Raw genomic sequence first — 19,257 nt, forward strand, 5'->3', positions numbered from 1 at the left:
GGTGCCTAATATGGGACTCTAAAAATCCCTCTCAGTGCCAAAGTGACCAGCGACACGTCCGGGCACATTTCCGGGGCATACCGCATAAGCCGAGACACCCCGATCTCTCGCGGACGCCTTTTCTGACAGGGCTCCCGGGGCCCGCTCCACTGACAAGTAAACGACCCCTTAAAACGGGCCTACAAGCACCCAGGGACCACCGAGGTCATGGGACAAGCTTCAGACGACCATTTGGAACTCTACAGGGCTCCCCGAGGGACGTTTCAGTGGTAGCAAACGCCTCCCGATGAATCTTCGAGGCACATTCACGGAAAATAGATATCACAGCGATCCCCGAACACCTCAAGACATTCGGGGAACACTGAGAAAGCCCCAGTCACAAGTCCCTAGGTCTTCCCGGGCCAACGGTCTTCGGTCGGGGACAACGAGCCAACGATGTCCCACGAAGCAAAAGGGTCACCGAAACGAATGTTAAGATGCACAAAGAGCAATCGGGGACCGGGAGCACTCAATTCCACTCCGAACGTCCAAACAGGGCAAAACCGACTCTCGAGGCGCCGAGTCACCCGAACGTTCGTTCACACGACGCATGGTGATATTAGGCTCATTCAAATCCTCTTCGTTCAAGCATTCCAAATCTACAAATTAATTGGACATCGGAGATCCGATGCGAGCTCAATCAAGTCTCAAGCGTTTTCCGGCTTTTCTCTCAATCAAATGGGACCCACAGCTCAGCCAAGCCAAGTCGTCAAGCCGCGGCTCAACCCCAATCCACAGCTCAACCCCTCAAGCTCGGCTGGCCGCAATTAGCCGCGGCTAAAACCCTCCCCCGTCGGCTCCATCTCCAATCCCGGCGGCTCCAAGCCCTCCCGACCACAAAATTCAAATTTCCCTCACATCTATCACCTCTCATCATCCATCCATCACACCCATCACTCTTACCCTTGCTTCCCCTACACTCAACATGACACAAACCCCTCCCTAATCTTCCCTCCAATTTCGGCAGCCCTTGCTTAGGGTCCAAAACCGTGATCAACTTCCCTTAATCACACAGTTAGCCTAGCCTATAAAGCCCCATCCATCATTAAGCTTAATCACTTCTTAATTCTCCTTCTCTCTCAAGCCAATCTCTCTCAAGAATCCTCTCAAGCTCCAGCCCACTCCCACTCATTCGTCCAGCCCGTGCCAAGGCCAAAACAGGCCAAAACCATCGGGAAACCACCCGGTTTTCCGGCAACCACCCGACCCGACTTGAACCAAAAATCACCAAACTCCCTAGCCTACATATTTTCCATCCCCTAAGTCCATTTCCGGGCTTAGATTGCTCATTTGAAGCCTCCGTCAACGTGTTTTGGCCGTGAGAAGAATCGGCTCTTTAGGACGCTAGACGCGCGCACCGAGCCTCAACAACGTGCCATTTCGCTCAACGACTTTGCCGAGTCATGCCATCACGTTCAAAGGGTTCCTCACAACCCTCACCCTCTCTCGTGAAGAGGTGGTCACGATCCGAGGGCCGGTCCACCGTGCACAACCATCACTTCATCGTTCCTTCTCTTACCGGGTTATTTGCTTTCGCACCGAAATTTCTCTCACTGTTTCGGGTTCATCTAGGGCTTGGCACGTTCGGGTCTGCCCATGGACATCTAGATCTGCTTCTTAGGAGTCCAACGAGCCTAACCCCGCACCGTGCCGTGGCCAGAGTTCGCGTGCCTACCCGTTTTCCTCGGACTGCCGCGGCTGCCTCCTCTCGGGTCTCTCAACCCGTTACACTCAAGCCGAGTCTTGCGACTCTCAAGGCTGCTTCCCCGACTCTTTTCCTCGCACATCGAGGCTAGGTAACGTCTCTTTGCAACTTAGAGAAGCTAGGATCCTCGATTCTTGTTCGTGTGAAACGTTTATATGATTTAAAGAACCGAATGCATGAAAGTTTCCATTTTTTTCTTTCGGATCTACGCCTCCCATGCATTTCCATGCAACGTGCGTCCATTATGTTCCCATATACGACCATGCCGTGTCCGTATAATGCTCAAGCTTGCGTGCCATGACGGGAAACGGCTCGGATCCGGACTGGAGAGGCTCCCTTAGCCACGGATTGAGCCATGGGACTCACGGCCAAGTCTCTAGGGAGAGACCCGTGAGTCCCCTTGGCCCATCCGAGGCTAGGGCGGTCTCCCTCGTCCCGAAAGGGTCGGCTCCTATGTTTTTTTGTATCGTAGGTCGTATGTAACGCGATAGCATGATGGGAAATGATCCGAATCGGGGCCGAAGAAATTTTCCCGACTCGCGTGGGCCATGGAAGCTCACGGCCCTCCTTGGAGGAATGTGGCCGAGAGCTCCCTTGGACCACTTGAGTCCGGGAAGCTTTCTTCCACCTCGAGACGAGCCGATTCCCGTGTTTTATCCATTTAGTTATTATTTGAGTCAATGCCGTCTTTGTTGTTTTTCGTTTGAATAACCCGTTTGTGTGTGTTGTGTGATTTTATGTGATTATGGTTGTAACGGTGCCGAGATAACCGAAACGTGTATCATTATCTTGATTGACTTGTTATGAATGTAAGAAACGATTGAAACCGGTGTAAGAGACCGCCCAAGATCCGGGGATGAGTCAAGGAGATACTCGGTTACTTCCCTAGGGGTGTGACCGAGTGTCCCATGACACTCCTCAAGTCTAGACCGACCTCTTTCCCCGCTTGGAAGTCGGTTCTTGGAATTGTTTTGCGATTGTACTTGTCGTTTAATTATCGATCATGTATCAACTACTCATTAGATATATTAGTTTCGGGTAAGCACCTATTAAACCCGTAGTTGTGATGTAAATTCATAAATGTCGAAGAATCTCACGAACGGGATAAACGGGACGCATCATTCGGCTAATTAAGTCACTTGGATTAAATAATTGGGCAAAACGATCCTCAATTTGTAAACGCATCGATGATTTACGGAACGGTGAAAATGCCCTTTTTTCATTAAAAAGCCCACAATTTCAAAATACCGAGACACGTAACACGAAGACGTCTAACGAGTACTCGCGTGCTATGACTCGAGTCCGGGCCCGATTTGAGGCGGCCCGAGTCAAGATGCGCGAGTCCTTCTTAGACTTCTTCGTGTAACGCGATCTCCGATTTAAACACGAATGTTGCAATTTTATCATCCAAGGGCATAATCGTCATTCCATGATTCACCGATACCCTAGGCTTTAGGGAGTTGGAAACACTTAGAACTATGGACGAGAAAGGACAACCTGTTTCGGTGAGAGTTTCATTCGCGCAGCCCATTTCGTTCATTTTCAGCGTTTCTTTCTTCTTATTGTAGATTCGGTGGGGAGCATTTTATTTCAGTTACAAAACACGAACAACCGGATTAATCATACATTCGGCCTAATCAAACACTAGACAATGGATAGGTGGAATGATAGATTCCAATCTAGAGACAAAACACGAGTTTGGCTAATTCAGTGAAACCGCAGTGTCACCTCACTGAATAAGAGTCTTAAAACAAACACACGCATGTAATTGGCTTAGAGCCCCATTCTAATCCACCGTCTATGTTTGCCTAGGTTAGATACATTGTTTGCTAACCAACCCCGGTTAATAACTGATTAAATCACGTACATTCGGCTTAATACATAACTTGTCTGTATTCACCGATACTTATCAGTTGTTGTCTGTATTTCATCAGTTTTATCAGTTTTCTTCTGTTTTATTCTTGCTTTTGCTGATTCGTCGCGATTCGGGCCCGAGCCCATAGGTTACATGTTACACGGGGTCCAATGCCCCAAACTACCGAACACGAGGTCCAACGCCTCCTAATTCACTGAGCGCGTGCAACCCGAGTGCGGAATGGGATCTAGCCTCGGTTCACCGTCACACTCCGAATGCGACCTATGAGGAAGGCAAATTTGGATTGGGCGCGTGAAACGGGTTTAGATATTACCCGGGAACTCCATCGGTCCATCGGATACAGTGAGAACCAACCGGTTCTCCCGTAAACCGTTGGATCGATCGGACCCGACCCCCGGCTCTTTGAGCCCGCGTTGCCTTAATTTGTTTATCGGTCGTTCAAAATACACGGTGAGTCGGAGTGGATTATTGGCCCAATGCAAACCGATTGGGATCCATTCACTCATTCATTTGTAAGGATCCCCGATCGGCAAGCGAGAGGTCCGAGTGTCGAACCGGTCAAGTCGGTCCATTGTTACCAAGAGATGAGCAAGCTCGAACACTCGTGGGCTCGGTGCGCGCAGGGAATCGACCATCACGGTTCGATAAACTGTAACGCTAAGATAGTGAACCGATTCCTCGACGCACAAGCCTACTCATCTTTCGGATTATTGGCCCAACTTGATCAATTCATCGATTTTACGGTGTCAAAATGGGCGAGTCAAGTGCAACCCTAAATCACGCGGTAAATAAACAAAAACGGCAAGCCTAGCAAACTAGAGTACCGAAAGGGCGTGCGGGATATAGGCCCGCATGTAATAGAACCCCCGAATTCGGAATTTTCGGTTCCACATGACCATTGCCTTAGCATTTAGGTGTACCCCGTACCCCTAGACCCGGGCGACTCAACGGCCCTCGACCTATAGGTCATAAACAGTAAGTGGCGACTCCTTCTCACACGTGTCCGTCGCGCGTCCCCGGGAAGGTGGACACTCCCGAGCCGCGTTGCATAGGCGCGCGCATGCGTGCCCCGACAAGATAAAATTCGGGTGCGCATAGCTTGGCGACTCCACTGGGGAGATACTTAGTGGGTTCGGGCTCAATTCCGTTTGCTTGCTTGCATGTTTATTTATTGCTTTCTGTACATTTATTTTAAGCACATTTATTTCGCGCATAGTTATTTTACGCACTTACATCGCATCATTCTAGCGGGTTTCTAGGTACCTTGTCCGAAATCCCACGGGCACCGAAATAGGAAGCTAGGTTAGTCAGAGGTTCTGAGTAAGGGAACAAATCGAGTCGGCTATGCCACCGAACCGGTCCCCAAAGATCCTCGCTCGATTTCAAGGAATTCACACCCTTGAGTCGGGAGCCCCCATCCCTAGTTAGCGGTTCTCCCAGTAGCACCGAAAACCATGCATACACAGGGACCGTCATGCTGGACCAATTTTTGCCTCCATGCCGTCAACCGACCCAAAAGTCGAGTCCTTGAGTCGGCCCGTAGTTTTTTTAGGACGGGCATTTTGTTGTTTTCTGTAAGAAAGAGCGATGTATACTGTAAAGAACACGACTATAGTTTACCTTTCCGCACTGCATGCATTTTTTCCAAAAACCTTAAGACATTGCATTGGTTTGATTCCTAAGACGTTAAGCCGGCATCTCCTCCATCTAGGTAAGGATGGACCGCCCGGCTCCCGGTCTCAGACTCGAAGCGATCACGCCACCAAGACAAGACATCATGTGCATCCGGAGGACTCTCCGGCCGGTGGATCACGCTTTCATCCGGGGCATCATCGGAGATGTGGTCATGTTCACCGAAACCCCGGTGGATTGGATCTTCTTGAGGACCGCCATCGAATTTTGGGATCCCGAGCACGCAGTATTCAACTTCCAGGGGACGAAGTTAGCCCCTATGATCGAGGAGTACACCACACTCATCCAGAGGCCTACGCCCACGACCTACGACATCTTCGTGCCTAACCCATTCACGACCGTCAGAGTCAGCTCTCCAATCTTCTCCACATACCTACTCAAGACATCCACGAGGAGCTTCATCAGAGGTGGGATCAAGGCATCAGGATTGCGTGGCTCTCTAATTGGACACTCCTCCGCGCAATGACACCTATAACGGCTTCCTATTAGCGCGATGCCTGTCATGGATTCCTGCTCTTGGTCTTCGGCACTCTCCTGTTCCCGTACTCGCCGAACCTCATTGACGGGGCTATAGCCCAAGTCGTCCTCCAAGCGGTGGGAGGCCATAGTTACGTGGACGCTTTATTTGCCGAGATCGTTAGGTCTCTTGACTATGTTAGGGAGGTTTGGCGCGGCAGGATGAGGGGATCCCCGCACCTACTGCAGACTTGGTTTCTCGCGCACGTCCGCCCCTTTTTCTTATCACATCCGTTCTCCTACATCTGCGACGAGCGTTCGTTGATCGAACACCTTGCACCAGTCATCCCGCCTCCCGAGCACAGTTTCTCGGAATGGAGGCGTTTGTGGTGTGAGTTGACGCCCGCACGGTTCTTATGGGTCGCCCGATGGAATCCCAGTGGCCCCATGATCACGGGATGTCCCGGAATTGTGGGAGTTCCCCTTCTCAGCCACTTGGGGAGCACGCTCATATTCCTCAACCGGGTAATCAGACAACTCGGCGGCCTACAGAACATTCCCGCCGAGGCGGACCGCCTACCTTTCCGTATCCAATGGGCCGACTCTACGTCCATGGGCCCTGCAAGATTCCTACAGATTCGGGAGATCCGCCGCCAACGGGACGTTAGCACCATATAGCGTTTGTACTTCCCCGAGCACCCCATCGACGAAGAGCGAGCATTCTCCGCCACATCAGCATATGTGGCCCAGTTCTACCCGTAGGGATCGACACCGCCACAACGGTCCCAGGCCACCCCGACTCCTCGAGCTACATCTACCCTCGCTCCCGAAGCCAAAAGCTCCATCCAAGCGGCCATGCACGCGGAGCTACGGGCCGTCAGGGAGGAACGAGATAGGCTCCGTTGCAAGCTTGTTGATTCCCGCGCAGAGGTCACGGACTACAAGGAGCTTCAGACGGAATTGACTCGAGCACGCGCCCGAGTCGCACATCTAGACCGGGAGATGGCCCGTTTGAGCGCATAGTTGGACCGAGTGCACAAAAGGGCACGCAACCTCGCCCACCCCTAGGATTAGCGGATGCGCCCATTTTTGCCCTCGCTCGGACTTACGCCGCTTTCAAGGGGCCACCGAGCGCAAAGGGATGTCGGCTTTACGTTTACGTTCCTTTTTTCTTCCGTGCGTTGTATTTTGTAAAATTATGGAACTCGAATCTGATCAATGCAATGACATTAGCATTTCGAAAACTCATGCATCTCATACATCTCATTATCTTATTTACTCCGCGCTTGTCCTTCAGAATATCGCATGGTCCTTACACATTCTTGTAATCTAGGTGATCGCAACTGGCGTCGCACCGTTACCCGACTCGTCAACGTCTCAGGATGGCGGAATGGGATCAAGCCGATATCTCCGAGGAAGTTAATCCGTCGGTCCTGGTTCATTCTCAACCACCCCTGACGCACGCGCCGCCGCCTCCGACTCCCGCAGGTGTGCTCCCAGCGTATTCAGGCGCCCCCTCAACACATCTCCCGTCCCCAACGTCTTCAGGGGCGCCCCTTCCACAAGCCCCACTGACGTCGTCCACCTCCGACGATCAAGCCCGCATCATGGCACTTGAGGGCACGGTCAACCAAATGGCCGTCAACATGGCAGAACTGCTCGCCCTACTTAGAGGGCCGAACCGTGCCTCCTCGAGCTCCACGCCTCCACCGGGGCAAGGGCCGACAGTCGACCCAGCACCCGGGATTCCACCGACCCAAGCCCCTGAGAACATGGATGCGCCCGCCCCACCAACGCTGCATACCTCCATGGCTCAACCTTTCACCAGCCCATATCCGCCACCGCCGGCCCCCACGGCCGTCCCTCTTCCACCGACGGCATTCCTCACTTCAGATCAGGTCTTATCCGCGCCACCGCCTGTTTCCATGCCGGCCCCGGCTGCAGCCTATACAGTCCCTCCGCCGACGGTTTTCCCGACCTCAGGTGCACCTGCTCCGATTCACTTCCAAACCACGGAGTTTCCACCCTACTCATCGCTACAACCCCATGCCAGCCTCTCTTACTCGGCGCCACCCCCCATAAACACCACCTTCCACGAACCAGGTACGCCCACTCATGCGGCCCAGTTCGCCTCACCAACACACTTCTTCCCCGAGGCTGACGCCGAGCAAGAGCGCAGACTGAAGCGAATGGAAGAAACAATACGAGCCCTGCAAGCAAATGATGCTCGACCCGATACGCGCTACGGTGACTGCAGTTTATTCCCAGGCATGCGGCTGCCCCCGAAGTTCAAAATCCCGGAGTTCAAGGCCTACGGGGGCACGACGGATCCACGCCACCATCTCCGCCATTACCGGGGGAAGATGCTACAGTATTGGGAGTACGAGGAGTTCATCATCCACTCCTTCCAAGACAGCCTATCGGGATCCGCTCTCGATTGGTTCATGTCTTTGAAGGTCGAGGACATTCCGACGTGGGAGGACCTCTCCCGGAAGTTTATTGACCAATACCGATATTGCGCGGAAGCGCCTCCCACCCTCTTGGAACTGAGCACAAAAGAGATGTCGCGGGGCCAAAGGTTCGAAGAGTACGCTGCTAAGTGGCGTGCCCAAGCGGCGAAACACATCCCTCCGATCAGCGAAGCACAACAGGTTCAGTTGTTTCATTCCACGCTGAGAGGGATATATTATTCGCACCTGTTGGCCCACACCTCTTCATTCTCCGACCTCATCGAGGCCGGGAAAAAGCTTGATTTGGGGATCAAGCTCGGAAGAATGGAGGGCCCCGCCGACAAAAGAAAGGAGCCATCAAAGAAGGCCCCCACAATGTCCCCGTCTTCCGGCGGGAGGAGAGGAAAGGAAGTCACGGTTAACGCCGTCAATACGGCACATCAGGCGTCCCAACAATATTCGGTGGATCTCACGACCACACCGACTGCCGCTCCTACATACTTCCCTCCACCTCCACAGCATCAACCTCAGTCGATTTATTACTCAACTTCGCCGGTCCCGCCGACAATGACCTCGCAATCATACGACCCCTACGCGCCCGCGTCAGCTCAATCCCCTCAGCCTAGGCCCCCGGTGTCGAGAGCTCCTCCACCGGCGCAACAGAACCCCACCTCGCAGGGTCCACAGGTCGGCACCTCGCAACACTGACCCCGCAGACAATACACACCCCTACCCGCTCCCCTCTCTCATATATATCGATAACTTTTGGCGGGAAATCAGATTCAGCCGATATCCCCGGGTCCGAACTTCGACTCGTCTGTTCAGGATCAATCCAAGCACTGCGAATATCATCACGGCGCGCCGGGGCACACTCTCGACAATTGTTGGAGGTTGCGGGACGAAATTCAGAGGAGGATCGACAGCAACAGACTCACTTTCAACGCCGTCAGGCCTCCAAATGTGCAGGCCAACCCCCTCCCGGACCATAGGCCGAGTTCGGGGCCATCCATCAACATGATCTCTATATGCGTCTCGGAGAGGGACGAAGAAGCGCAGGAGAATCCCCTTCCCTTCGTGATCAATTACACTCCCGAAGAATTCACAGTCGGGTTCACGGGACACGAGGCCTCGTCGGCCCCATTCGTTGTCGACACCCCTGCCTGGGAACTGTCAGCACCCCATTTTGGCTCACCTTTCCAAACGATGATATCAGCAATGATCCAAGCCACAACCTGAGCAGAATACAGAAAAACGACTTAACAGAGCAGAAAATCACTATTCATCCTCAAGTCGGCAAAATCGGGCAAATGACACATGCATATGACAGAAGGACTCCAGGGGTCACCAAAGGGTAATAGAGTGACTAGAGAGCTCAGCAATATCCAAAACCGGCATTTTCAGTATATCACACGGACAGTTCTATTTTCCGATAGTTCGCTCGATCATCGGAAGACAGCCAATATTGGACCCCAAAAATCCACTCCAATGCCAAACAGATGAAAAGTGTCCCCAAAGGCATTTTGCAAATCATCTGCTCTATACAGAACAACTTTCTGTATACAGACAACTTTTCAGTGGAAGTCCAAAAATGCCGGTTTCTCGAAGAAAAGTTAATTCCAAATATCAGATGCAGCCATGCCCCTCAATCATACAGAGCACGAGCAATGCTTAATATTGTCTTTTAGAAGCCATACAGACACTCTGAATGACTTCCGAATGACAAAACGGGCATACCCTTCTTCGGAAGAGCGTAACCGGAGACTGGTCTGATGGAATTACGGCAAACGAAGTTCACACTACATTGCCCTGACAACTCCAGCGGACATTCGCAATTGGGCAAAACAGACAGCAAAACCCTTCACGGTTTCCCGAGTAACCTCCGAGGGGCACAAAAGGCCATTTTCAGTGAAAATCCATATCCGGAGGTCCTCTTTGGGGAAACTTGACGCCGGATGCTTACCTTACACAATGCTAGCCTTCTCAAGGCTCAATGTGGGATTGTCGGAATGAATCACACAACTCATCTAGACCCCTCGAGCAGTGCTTTAAGGGTCTCAGATGCACTTTTCATATCCTTAGAGGCCCAATCTCAGCAAACAGAGTTCGCAGTAATCTCCGGATCGCCCAAGAAACTCAGAAAGCAATCTGAGAAATCGAGTTTCGGCCTCCTAGGACATCTCCGGCTCCATATTTGTATTTACCGGCTTAAGGGACAAGGGCCCATGTAATTTGACAATTTATGTCAAAATGACCGACGTGGGATGCAGATACAAGATATGCTGTCAGAAGTGGGTAACCTCGCTCTGAATGCATAAAAGGAGCAAAACCGGCTTCCAAGGCTCATACAGACATTTGGCAATTTCTCACGGAAAATGCCAATCTCGGACTCATTAAATCCATTACCTCGCGTATATCGATAATTCGACGTTCAATTCAAACCACGAACTTCGAATGCGCGATCAATCGAGACCTGAGCTTTTTCCCGGTTTCTCCTCTTCGGTCGTGGGACCCACGGGCTATTCAAGATGAGTCACCCTTTACTCTAGAAGCTTCTTCTTCTTCTTCAATGCAAGAAGCCAACTTGCACTCTTGCTTGAAAATATCCAAGAGTTTGAAGACAACACTCAAGCCTCCATCAATGCTCATCAATGCTCATCAATGTCTTATCTCTTCTTCATTAATGCAATGGAAGAGGATGAGGCTTGATATTTTCTAAGCATGGGGGTTAAGAGCACTTGCTTTTGCTAATTGTGTCATTAGCTTTGCCTATAAATGGCCCAAAAGTGATTAAGATAATCACTTCTCCTCTTACACACTCTCTCCAACCTTTCTCTTTCAAGAAATCCTCTCAAACTCCATAGCCAAGAACACTCAAGAACCAGAAAACCTCAGCACTTAGAAGGAAGAGAAAAGAAAACCGAAAAGATCAAAAGAGAGCCTTGAGTTCTTAAGTCGGAAGCTGATGTTCATCATCCCGACTTAAGCTCAAAATTTCTCAAACTTCATATCCCACTCATTTTGGACCCATGGAGTTCATTGGTGAAATTGGTTTTTCCATTTGAAGTCTTTAAATTATTGTTTCAGGTCAAATAGTGCATTTCGGGTGAAATCGCTACTCTCGGGTGAATAGTGACCCGCCAGCGCCAGCCGCGCGCACGCCCGCGCACGCCCGCGCGCACGCCCGCCCGCCAGCGCGCACACCCGCGCACGCCCGCGCGCGCGCCCCGCGCGCACGCCCTGCACGCCCGCGCGCCTGCCCGCACCCCGCGCACGCCGCGCGCCTCCCGTGCATTCCAGCCGTATTCCCAGTGCACCTAGCTCCCCGAACGTGCATCCTTTGCACCCGAGCATCCTTCCAAGCGTTCAACCGAGTCACCCAACTCTCGAACACTTCCCCGACTCTTTCCTCGTATCCCGAGGCTAGGTAAATCACTCTTGACTTAGAGGAGTTAGGGCTTTTTATATTTTTGCATGGCTATGGAGTACTATGGTATTTTATGCATACTTAACTTGCAAGACTTAACTTTTATGCAATTTTATGTTATATTATGCATGTGTATTACCTTATAACTTGCTAGCATGTCGGAAAAAGGTTTGGATTGTTGTTTGGAAGACCATCCCGACCCGGAAATGGCAAGTGACCTCATGGCCAAGTCTCTAAATGGGATGGCCGAGACTTGAGTTGCTCTTTTCGGGTTAAGATTGGTCTCCTTAGCCCGATCCAAGTTATTTTCCGAGTTTATTTTGTTGTTCTTGCATGCATGAAGCCGGTATTATTTTATCGATTCCTTAAATAACTTGTTTGTGAATGTTTGCATGTTTAAATGAGTTAATCAAATCATGGTAATACCGGCTTTTGTCAAAACGTGTTATTCATGATGTTTGATGTTTGAGCATGCGAAAAATGATTAAACCAAGACAAGGAAATTCTTTGTGATTTGAATCGAGCCATGAGAGTATTCGGCCATCTTTGACAAGGTGAAGCCGAGGGCTTCTTGGCCCTTTTTGGATCAAGAATGATTTCCTTATTTCGAGTTTAATTCATTTCTCGGATTGTACGAAAGTGTAATTTCGATATTTCCACGATTCCCATGTTAAAACATCGATTACATGTCTTTTCAAAACAAAACATGCATGGATTCGGGTATCGTTGACTCATTCGGGTCCATTCGGTTACGAGGGTAGTTTCGGTCATTGGACCAAATATCCTCGATCCTTACGGATTCGTGTTGGTCGCCGAATCACGAATCGTTTTCACAATTAAAGTATTCGGCAATAACCTTAAGCATTAATTCCACGAACGGGTTAATCGGGACGTTCACACGGTTAATTCATTCCATTTAAATAACTTTGCACGAATTGGACATTAATTTGTAGCTCGCGTCGACGAATTACAAAACGGTGTTAATGCCCTTTTCAAAACCCTCAAATTTTCAAATCCTTATTGTGTTGTTCTCCTTTTCTGAAAACAAATTTTCAAATCAAGGGCAAGAACATCATTTCGTGATTCGCCGACATCCTAGCGCAGTTTAAGATGTCAGTTGGGTATTCTGTATCAAAATACAGTTATCGGACTAATCATTTCACTCGTCTTAACCAAATCCTAGAAAATGGTTAGGCGGAACTCTAGGTTCCAAATCTAGAGTCAAAATACAAGTTTGGATCAATTCAGTGGTAATTCAGTGTCACAATACAGAACAACTGTAAAAGCAATCCACATACATGAGATTTGACTCTCTTTGTCAAGTTCTCAAAACAAAGCCGAATGCTAAAACATTGGCACGTGTTTGATTGCTTAGCATATGGCATTTGCTTGCAAAAACACTTTTGGATTAATAAACTTGTTAATCCACGTACATTCGGTAAATACAAAACACCTTGTCTGTTATTAACATGTTGCGTGTTATCTTTCCGCACTTGTTTGCCATACGGGTCGAGCTTGATCCCTAGGCCGAATAATATTAGGGTTCAACACCCTAATCATCGAGCACAGGGTTCAACGCCCTAATCAACACTCACAGGGTCCAACGCCCTATTCAGTGAGAGCGTCCATTGAATTTCAGTTCTTCGGTCTTTTTCCCTAAACTCACGGTGAGTTAGAGTGGAATAATAACCGAACGCGAGTCGACTGGAATTCGGCCATTTGTAATTTGTATTTATTGTTTTCGAGAGCATTGTAAGGATTTTATTTTGTACATTTATTCTGTAAGAATTCCAGTCGGTGAGCGAACGGTTCGAGAGTCGAATTAATCGAATCGGTCTAATGCTTGCCCAGATACAAGTAAATCCAAGAACTCGCGGTTCTGGTTCACGCAGGGATTCAACCTCCATGGTTCGATGAACTGTAACGCAAGATTGTGAACCAATTCCCCGACACACGGGTGTACTTCTCTCTCAGCTTCTCCACCGACATCGTTTAATTCATCGAAGTTACGGTGTCAAAACGTGTGAGCCGAGTGCAGCCTAATTCATGCGGTAAATAAAACAAAAATGCAAGCCTAGCAAACCAGAGTACCGAAAGGGCGTGCAGGATATAGGCCCGCACGTAACATGAACCCCCGAACACGGATTTTCCGGTTCCGCACAGATCAATGCCTTAACGACAAACTAGGTGTTCCATACCCCTAGACTCGGGTAACTTATCCGCCCTCGACCTACGGGTCGTAAAAAGATAAGTGGCAACTCCTTCTCTCACGCGTGTCTGTCACGCGTCCCCACGGGAAGGTGGACACTCCCAAGCCGCGCGATCCAAAAGCGCGCAATGCGGGCCCCGACGAGAGTCCACATTCGGGTCCGTACAGCTTGGCGACTCCACTAGGGACATACTTAGTGGATTCAGGCTTGATCTGTTTGCTTGCTTGCATGTTCATTTACCGCTTTCTGCAACTTTCTCGCTTATCTATTTTACGCATATTTACTTTTTTGCATTTGGATTGCATCATTCTAGTGGATTTAGGTACCACGCTTGAAATCCCACGAGTGGCAATCTAGGAAGCTAGGTTAGACAGGGGTTCGAAGTAGGGGTACGGCGCGCGGTTCGACTGTCGCTTAGGCCTTGAAAAGAATCCCGCCCGATTTCATGGAATTGATACCCTTGAGTCGGGAGCCCCCATCTTAGTTAGTTGCTATCCCGGTAGCACCTAAACCATGCATAAACAGGGACCGTCATGCTGGACCAAAATTGCCTTCATGCCGTCAACCGACCCAAAGTCCGGTCTTTGAGTCGGCCCCTAGTTTTCTTTTAGGCGGGCCTTTTGTTGTTTTTCTACAATGAGCGATGTACATTGTAATAGATACAGATATACTTTACTTTTCTGCACTGCATGCATGTTTTCAAAACAATCTAGGACATTACATCAGTTTGTTTATAAACATTAAACCAACATCTCTCCATTAGGTAAGGATGGATCGCTCGCATCCCTGTCTTAGGCTCGATGTCATCATCATGCCATCTGCGGACATTACTCGCCTTTGGAATACATTCCGCCCAGTTGACCGTGCATTCCTCCGACTCATCATAGGAGACTTGCCATTACTCGCTGATTCCCCCATTGACTGGACCCTACTCAGAACTGCTATTAGTTTTTGGGACACTCAGCGGGCCGTATTCAGTTTTCAGGGGTCAGAGCTAGCTCCCACAGTAGAGGAGTACGCGGCACTCATTCAGCGACCCATGCCGACCCTCGACATCGTGGCGCCCAACCAGTTCGCCACGATACAGAGTAGACTCGCCATCCTCTTAGATCTCCGCGACGAAGAAATTCGTCTTGAGCTTCAGCATGGAGGGGAGCATAGCGTTAGGACCGCATGGCTCATAGACTTCATACATGTTCGTTCTCTCAATGCCAGGGGAGAATCGTACCAGCGTGACGCCTGTCACGGGTTCCTCTTGCTCATCTTTGGGACCATCCTATTCCCCCACTCGTCGAACCTCATAGACGGGGCACTTGCCCAAGTCATCCTCCAAGTGGTAGGAGGCCGTAGCTATGTAGAAGCCGTCTTGGCTGAGACCATTCGGTCTCTTGACTATGTACGAGAGGTTCGACGTGGTAGAATGAGAGGAGCTCCGCATCTTCTTCAGATTTGGCTCCTCGCACACATCAGGCCGTTCTGCTCATCACATCCCTTTTCCTACATCACTGACGAGCGTTCGCTCATCGCTCGCCTACTTCAAGTGTTTCGGCCCTCCGATCGCGACTACACCGATTGGATCCAGTTCTTCAAGAGACTCACCCCGGCACAGTTTTTGTGGGCTGCTCGCTGGAATCCCGGTGGACCCATGACCATTGGATGCCCTTCAGTCATAGGACTTCCTCTGATCAGTCACTTAGGGAGCACACTTGTTTTCCCAGCCCGAGTCATCAGACAACTTGGCGGCTTACAGGATATTCCTAGAGAGGCAGATCGCACTCCACACCGCTTCATGTGGACGGATATTATAACTTTACTTCCAGATAGGGTTCTGCGGATTAGAGAAGTTCAACGTTTATGGAACACGCGCACCGTTCAAGAGCTCTATTTCCCGGAGCACCCTACCGACGACGAACGAGCTTTCTCAGCTACCGTAGCATATGTGGCGCAATTCCATCCACAGGGACTCACACCCGTTCGTCGACGACATTTGCCGCGGATTCCTCACGCACCGCATGCAGACATTCCAGACGCGGAGAGCTCAGTCCAAGGAGTCATGCGCACAGAATTGCAGTCCATCAGAGAAGAGCGAGATCGACTCCGTTGTGAGCTTGTGGATATTCGCGCAGAACTCACTGATCACAGAGAGCTTCAGAGCGAGTTGGCTCAGATTCGCGCACGCATAGCGAACCAAGACAGGGAGATAGCGCGTTTGAGCGCTATGCTGGACCGAGCGCGGGCAAAAGCTCGCAAGGTCTTTCATCCTTAGGTTTAGTTTGTTAACGCTTTTGCCCCGCACCGGACCCACGCAGCGTTCACTCAGCTACGGGTTGTAATAGTTGGCGGTTTAATGTTTATGTTTCCTTTTCAAACAGACTGTCTTTATAAATTATAGAATATGAATCAAACTGATGTAATGGCATTAGTATTTTCAAACTTATGCACCTCATGCATTCATATACTGTCATCTATATTTTGAAGATAGTCAAAGCACTATAAGTACACTCATACACTTACGCATACAGGTACTAACAACTGGCGTCCCATCGATATCCGACTCGTGCACGAGTAAGGATGGCAGAAGACCAACAACCCGCCATTCTTGAACAGGATACTCCGCCAACGCCGATACATTCTCAAACACCACTGACGCAAGTTACATCACCTGTAATGCTCACGGACATATCTACAGCGCATTCAGGCGTCCCTATCGGACATCCTCCACCAACAGTACAGACGGCGTCCAACCTTGTGGAGTCCGCACGTTTTACTGCGTTAGAAGGAATGGTGAACCACTTGGCGGCCAACATGGCCACCAACATGACTGAGCTCATGGCCATGCTCAGGAATCAGAATCAGGCCTCATCGAGCTTTACTCCGCCTCTGGAGCATAGACCAATTGTCGATCCAAATCCAATGGTCACTCCAACCTTTGCTTCGGAGGCTGAAGACGCATCTTTCTCGGCAATGGCGTTTGCACCAACAGTCCATCCGATCAATGATCCTTTACCGCCACCACCTGCTCCAACAGCAGTTCCGTTGCCACCAGCAGCTTTCTTATCCACGGACTCTACTATGCATGCGCTGCCACCGCTAACCGTGTCAATGCATCCTCCAATCTATACTGTGCCACCACCGACAGTTCCTCCGGTCACGATCGCACAGGCTCCTGTTTCCACTGCAGACCAATTTCCTTTCCAAACTCCACAACCCCAAATAAGCTTTTCTTACCCTGCTCCACCGCCCCTAAACATTCCTCCCACTGAACCGGGCACGCCTACTCAGGCTGCCCCTCCAGCTCTACCGACAAACGTTCCTCTCGAAGCGGAGAATGAACAGGAGAGGAGAATAAAGAGAATGGAGGAAACCATTCGAGCCCTCCAAGTAGGCAACCCCCGTTTCGATTTCAGTGACAGTGACTGGAATCTCTTTCCAGGCATGCGGCTGCCCCCTAAGATCAAAATTCCAGAGTTCAAAAGATATGATGGGACCAGAGACCCTCGGCATCATCTCCGTCATTATCAGAGCAAAATGCTCTCATACTGGGATTATGAGGAATTCGTCATTCAGACTTTCCAAGATAGTCTTATGGGATCGGCGCTAGATTGGTTTATGACCCTGAAAGCCGGCGATGTCCCTACATGGACAGATCTTTCTCAGAAGTTCCTCGACCAGTATCGATTTTGTGCGGAAACACCTCCTACCCTTCTCGATCTCAGCATGACAGAGATGAAGGAGGGTCAAGCTTTCGAAGCATACGCAACGGAATGGAGAGGAAGAGCAGCAAAGCACATTCCTCCAATCACTGAGCGACAACAAGTTCAGCTGTTCCACTCCACACTCAGAGGCGCGTATTACTCACATCTCCTGGCTCATACTTCCTCCTTCTCGGACTTGATCGAGGCAGGAAAGAAGCTTGACATGGGTGTTAAGTTAGGAAGAATCGAAGGCCCATCAAAGAAGAAGGATGGAGAGACGTCAAAGAAGCAGACTGCTGGAACCTCCAGGAGAAGCAAAGACATGACTATTGGCGCCGTCAACTCCGGATATCAGGCTTCACAGCCGATTTCGGTGGACTATACTCCTGCATTACAGACTCCCCAGGCATATGCACATCCCGTGCATTATGTGCAGCCCTACCAAACATCGCAGGCTTATTTCCCAACCCCGCCAACTGTTATCCAGTCGCAACTTCCGCAACAGCATATTCCTGCTCAGGCTCAACAAGGTAGACCCCCGGCTTCGAGATCTCCTCAGTCGGTTCAACGTGCTCCAGCCCCCAGAACTTATCAGGACAAAGTTGCACAACCGCGTCCACGCAAGCAGTACACCACTTTACCAGCCCCTCTCTCTCACATATTCAGGCAGCTTCTTGCAGGCAACAAGATCAGAACAGAAGCGCCTGGTCCCAACTTTGACCCCGCAGTGCAGAATCAGAACTTACACTGTGAATTCCATCGGGGTGCTCCTGGTCATACCCTCGACAATTGCTGGACACTCCGGAATAAAATTCAGGAGTTGATCGACGCAAGGCAAATCTCCTTTAATGAAGTGAAGCCACCGAATGTCCGCGCAAACCCTCTCCCCGATCATGGATCAGGTTCAGGACCTTCTATCAACATGATCAGCATCGCTTCTATCAAAGAGGAAGAAGACGCGCAGAAGACCTCAATTCCCTTTATTGTCAATTATGCTCCGACAAATGATGCATTTACATCTGACGTCCCATTCGTTATCGAGGTTCTTGCGAAGGAGCCATACCAAGACCGTCGAGTTCCCTGGGATTATGGGAATGAGGTTGCCAACATGGAGCATGAGATGAGTGCGATGGGCATCACGCGCTCAGGACGAGTTTATCAGGGTCCAGAGTCTACAGACAAAGGGAAAGCCCCTGTTATTACATCCTCAGCCGTTCCAGAAGCCGTGCCAGTCTTTACAAAGAAGGTCACCGATCAAGAAGCGGAAGCTTTCATGAAAGTGATCAAGGCAAGTGAGTACAAAGTGGTGGAGCAAATGGGCAAGTCACCCGCCCATATCTCGCTCCTCGCGTTGCTTTTGAGCTCCGAGCCGCATCGGAATGCTTTGTTGAAAGTCCTCACCGCGGCACAAGTCCCAAAAGACACGGCACCGGATAATATCGAGCAGACTGTTAGTTCAATCTTCTCGAATCAGATATCCTTTGCAGATGATGAGCTTCCATCCGAAGGTCAGGAACACTTACGGGCATTGCACATAGTCTGTAAGTGCAACAATCACATTGTTGGTCGAGTCATGATCGACAACGGCTCTGCTCTCAACGTTTGCCCCGTCTCCACACTGAAACAGATGAACGTGGACATGAGCCGCATCCGTGCAAGCAAGACCACTGTTCGAGCCTTTGATGGCTCTAGGAGAGAAGTGAATGGAGA

The sequence above is a fragment of the Punica granatum genome, chromosome 3, assembly GCF_007655135.1.
Source record: "Punica granatum isolate Tunisia-2019 chromosome 3, ASM765513v2, whole genome shotgun sequence".
NCBI lineage: Eukaryota > Viridiplantae > Streptophyta > Magnoliopsida > Myrtales > Lythraceae > Punica > Punica granatum.